Source organism: Fukomys damarensis, unplaced genomic scaffold (assembly GCF_012274545.1).
Source record: "Fukomys damarensis isolate Sample0158 unplaced genomic scaffold, DMR_v1.0_HiC HiC_scaffold_6, whole genome shotgun sequence".
In the NCBI taxonomy this organism is placed as follows: domain Eukaryota; kingdom Metazoa; phylum Chordata; class Mammalia; order Rodentia; family Bathyergidae; genus Fukomys; species Fukomys damarensis.
The window spans coordinates 26,474,543-26,480,542 of NW_022900918.1; the positions used below are offsets into that span (position 1 = coordinate 26,474,543).

At 29.4% G+C, this 6,000-nt stretch overlaps 1 protein-coding gene across 7 annotated transcripts in view; it reads left to right on the forward strand.

Moving 5' to 3' along the window:
• The window catches only part of Gpc5 (glypican 5), a 1,306,099-nt gene that overhangs the window by 237,267 nt on the left and 1,062,832 nt on the right, over positions 1–6,000 (forward strand). The window lies entirely within an intron of this gene.

Genomic DNA, 6,000 nt, shown 5'->3' on the forward strand with positions numbered 1-6,000 from the left:
GACTCACTAATAAACGGTATTGATTTATTTGTTCTGTGTGAAAATAGATGATTATCTGTTAGCTGGCAACTATTCTGTATACTGTTTTGTATTTGTAGATTGTATTTCTTGGTTCATTTGAAAGTCTATTAGAAATTTTGATTTAAAGTCTTTATCCTACAATAATCTGTGAAATAATCTACAGTTGTTTGGCACTGATTTGATGTTACATAAGTGCTTAATTGAGTTTAAATTTATAGTAAGATCTATATTGATTTTTAGGACATAAATAACTATGAAATTATTCTAGAAATAAATGTGATGCAATATGATGCCCAAATTAATGAACAGGGAAATGAGGGAAAAGAAAAGTTGAGAAAGCATTTTTCTATGCAGCGCTTGTCTTAGCAGACTAGATTAATTACCAATATGCTAATTTTGGGAGATACAGATTAATATCTCACTCTCTATTTATTTGTATAGATGACTAATTTCTGAAGAACTGTATTATAAATCGTAGTGCATAACATTAAAAGTATGTCATTAAATTAATATCCCAGAGAACTTTTATTATACATTTTACTTCCTGAAAAAATGAGGAACTATGTAAATAAATTGGATGAATTCAGCATAAACACATTCAGGCTAGAAAAATATATAGTTGCTTCTTTTATTTAACTATGTATATTCTCAGAGTGGCTGTAATGGTCTTCTGATGATTAGATGAATTTTTAAATGTGTTACTCTTAAAATCATGGAAAGCATTTTTAAAGCCAGATGGAGGGATCATTTATTTTAATATATGTGCAATTAAAAACTTATTGAGTACCTGCTTTTAATGTGATCTGTCTCTTTTCATGTGTCTGTAATTTAATGCACAGGATACATAGTGTTGGGCACAAAGTAGCTTTGAAATAGCACAGAGGCAATGAAATACCTGTTGCAGTTACACAATCTATGACTTGAGAGTTGTAAAGCACGGAAATGTAATTTACTTCTGAAAATTTCTCTTAAACCTGTGTATACACTGTGAAATCATCTGATTATCTATGGTTGATATGAGTTGATTTTTTTATCTATTTCATTGCTGTATTTGATGTTGTCTGTGCCCTTAAATTACAACTGACATTTAACATTTTCATTTTAAAATGTTCACATATCAAAAATAATAAAATACATTTAAAGAGCCATAAAAATGTCTATTCATGTCACCCTGGAGAGGTTATTGTAACTGTTATTTCATGGTCATTACCTTTTGGAGTCAATTTTTATTATGAAACCACTAAAAGCCCCGTAAATATCAAATGTCTCCCTTTGTAAAAACTCACTTGCATAGGAATCTTTATTGACTTTGCAATTTGTTAAATTTAATTTTAAATCAGTATCACCTAATTTTATGTCTAGTATTTCATTTACATTTAAATTCCTAGTTGAAGTGTCAATTATCACTGATATGATGTATGATAAAATGGTTTGTAAGGGACTAAGGGCTTGATAAAGTTGAAGCAATGTTCCTAATCTTGTGTTTTGTCATAAAATTATCACAGAATGTTAATGTTGACAATTGAAATAGACACAGATAAACATCATGCATTCCAACTTCATTTTTAGTGAGATACACAGGTGATTTTGTGTATAGATGATTTTCCAATAAATATTATATTGGAAATATTACAGTTTTTTTATTCAGCTAGTAATTAGATTATAACCTTTCATTTTACCTACAACTCAGCATTCAGAATAAAGCTAGAAGTTTTTCTTTCTTGATAGATTTAATCTGGTATTACTAAAAGAAAAATTTATTGTGAAAATATCAATGATAAACACATTAAAATAATTTTTATAGTGTGTTCCCTAAATTCCTTAAGCAAATACGGGAAATTTTTACTTTCAATGATGTATCTTTAGCCAGTGTTTAGAAAGGCACTGTTTATATAACTGAAATGGGAGACACTTGTTATATATTCAAATTTTATAATGAAAAGTATAGTTTATCTTTCCTAATTATGTAATAGACAATTATTACTCATTTAATTTACTTTGGATTAATAAAAATATTTTATATGTGTGTTCTTCTTTTGAATAATATCAAATACTTTTTTATTTGACAATTATTTTAAATGTCTAAATTCCTGCTAATATCATTATGTTAATTCTATAAATGTTTACTCAACTCATTGGTGAACATGATCGGAAAACAAAGTGATAGTTTTTCAGATTCAGAATTAATATCAACAACTGATTTTTAAATTCAATTTTTGATCTTAACAACTTTTTTTATTTAGCTCAGTGGTTCTACCACCTGCCTCACTAGCACAAGGTCCTGAGTTTGATCCTTGCTACAAAAAAAAAAATATATAAATGTTTACTCAACTCATTGGTGAACATGATCGGAAAACAAAGTGATAGTTTTTCAGATTCAGAATTAATATCAACAACTGATTTTTAAATTCAATTTTTGATCTTAACAACTTTTTTTATTTAGCTCAGTGGTTCTACCACCTGCCTCACTAGCACAAGGTCCTGAGTTTGATCCTTGCTACAAAAAAAAAAATATATATATAAGTGTTCATTATTAAAATTTTATGACTAAATTAAAACTAAAAATTCTTGAAACTATGCTTACGCTTAGGTGCTGAAAAAATGCATATACAGAACAATAGTAATTTATAGTTTTCTTTGGAGTTAAGAAAATTTTTTGATCACAAATAAACAAAAAATACACATCTAACGTGTTTAGGTAATCCATCTAACCAGAATGTAACATAATGAATAACCAACACAGTAAGCTACTTTTTGTAGCATTTTGTTTAGACATTCAAAATATTCTATTAATGTTGATCTTTAAAAACATGTAAATCTCTTCTGAAGAGTTAGGAAAATCAATACACTATTATAAAAGCTAAAATTTTAATATATATTATATTGAAGTTTTAAAATTCCATGACTATGATTCTTGTTTTTGGCTATTTTGTTCCAGAAAGAATAAAACTGAATCAGAGGAAGACTAGTGTGAAATAAAATACAAGCAGAATATTAGACTTTGTTCAGAAATTTATTTTCAATGTAAACTCAAACAGTGATTAGAATTAGCTTATCACCATTAGTGTGAGTAGATTTAATAAAGAGATGATATTTGGAAGTAGTATATGAATTTTTATTTTGAATAAATATTCCTAAATATCAAATATATTTTCTAATAATGTTGCTTTAAATTAAATACATATAGTTATGGTTACTGAAAGATAAAATACCACATAGACCATAGTCACTATATTATAACTTATTGAGTTTGGAATGTGTAAAGAAAGGGCCCATTTTTTACTTTTAAAAGAATATATGTTGGGCTGGGCACTTAGCTCAGTGGCACAGTGCCTGCCTTGCAAGTGGAATGTCCTGAGTTTGATTCCCAGTACAAAACAAAATGAAATAAAATATGCTTAAGCATCATTATGAGTTGACAGAAATTGGATGGAATTGTTTGTATTTCCAGGGTGAGCAACAATCAAACTTTATTCTATAAAGAATAATACAGCAGATGTTAATTGCACAAATACATCTATAACACACACCTTAGAAACCCTAGTGGAAAGTATTTATGAATATATGTGATACATTGATACTTTGAGTTTGTCCTTATTAATCATAATAAATTAATGTGCAAACATTACATTTTTAACTATTACTGATAAATACAGTCATTTATGACTTATTTCACAATAGCTACCCACATGTAGAGGAGAAAATTGAGCCTATGTGAACAAGAAAACTTAGTATAAACTTAGTTTCATTTTTATTCAAGCCACAATAGTTCAATGTGGCTTTCACAGAAATTCTGTGGATCTGTGAAAGCAGAGGTTTGGCTGAGATTGCAGATGTGTGGTCAGACTGTTGTTATGGAACACTTGCTGAACTACTCTATAAGAGCAGAGTGGGACATTTTTTCCATATCTGCAATTACAACGCTGGCCATGTCCAAAGAATCACCTGAGTTGCTCAGTAAATATAGATTCCAAGATCAAGACAGACCTTCCAATTTAGAATTCTCTGCAGTAGGGCCTGGAAATCTGTATTTTCCCTCATGGAACCCAGTGATTAGACCAATTGGGGAAACCTGGCAGCAATGCTATGAAACTTGGCAGAGCTGTTAATCTCTGTTGAAGCCCTCAGTTACCATCTTGTTGTTATTTGATGTTTTGATTGAGTTGTGAGGATTCCATGCAGATGAATCCATGTCCCCCAGGTTGGGCATGCTTGTGATACAATAAAAAAGAATCTTAAATAGGAATTTTTGTGATATATATATTTATATTTCTACCTCTCTCTATATTTCTATCTATCTATCTATCTATCTATCTATCTATCTATCTATCTATCTATATATTTCTATATCTATTCACATAATTATATGCAGCCCAATACAATTCTTCTGTACTCAGTGTGACCCCAGCAAAGCCAGGTGTGTCCACCCCAGAGGCTGCAGTTTGGACACCAGAGTCCTTCCTTGTTCAAGTCTCCAGAGATTCTAGTACTCTGTTTTAAGAGAGTCGCGATGGCCTTTAAACCTTGTTGCCTGTGGTTGTGGGATAGCTGCACCTCGTCATATGACGCTAAAACCTGGCACCCAGTAGGAATGAGTCTCAGAGCAAAATGAGAATTCATAGCTTTATATTCATTTATACTATTCATGAAAAATAAAGTTTTTGTCTTTTATATGTTTTTGTGAAAACAATTTGACATACAGTTCTATTTAATTAGCAGCTTTTCCTTCATCTGTGCATTTTGTTATTTCATTTTATTTTTTCTATTGTTCTTTCATTTCTTTGTATAATATAGCTGGTGACTTCAGTATTGAGTTATGGTGTGGTCTTTAAAAGCCCAATTAAAAATAACTATGAGACTGGGGCTATGGGAGATAATTTTATTGATATATTTTATAATTAATTACATGGTGATACAATCCAGGTATCATTATTTGGGTTAACGATTAAATATAATTACTAATATATCCAAGGTAACTAACATACACCTGCTTAATTCCAACATTTTGAGATGCAATTTTAACTTGCTGATTAATCTCCCAATTTAAACTTTTTCTCCCTTAATTTGCTGATGAATTACTTTTAGTTCTTTCTATGGAGAAATTGATTTGGGAGCATCAATTACTTAAGTGAGAAATAAGACCTCCCTCAGTAGTCTTTGAAGATAAAATGACAAGAACAGCAGAACATAATTGATAAGGACGTCATTTTTATTTACTATCATCATATAAAATCACCCATAATTTTCCCACTGCTTAATGAGGTATATTAACTTACAGGTAGTCTAATTAATTATGAAATGTTTTATTTACTTTTTAGTTAAAATGTGGGGGAAATATTAATTTTTTTTAGAATTTTGTGCTAATTAGTGTTTATTCTACTTTCATTCTGAAAAAATATAACTACAGTATCTGGAAAAATCATATATTTAATGTTGTCATCTTTTATAAATGATGAACTCAGGATATGAGGCACATTTATCATTAGTGGGTTATGGGTTATTATAAAATAATATCGATAAGAAACTACATATAGTTTTTCACACCAAAGAAACTATTCGGTATTTCAGTTAAAGAAATCTCTGTATGAACATTAAAAATAGGGAATCCTAAAATAAAACTAAAAAGCAAAGTAAAAGAGAAAAGGCAATGATGTAACATCAAAATAATACTTAATTCTGGAGATGAAAATGGTGCCTGAACATATTTAAATTGCTTCTTGCTCTTATAGTCTTATCTTATTCTTTTTTTCAATATTTAGAGAATACTTTATTAGTTTTTGTAATCAAACCCATGTAGATATGACCTTACATATTTAGTATGATGTGTTACCCCTGTACACATGGAAAAAAAATAAATTAACATTTCTAGACCAATATGGTTGTCCATTTCTGTACAATGCCAAGTCAACACAGTAAATTGGGATGACTTTTTCCAAAGTTGGCAGCACCATTAAAGTTTCCCAAAATTCAATTTATATA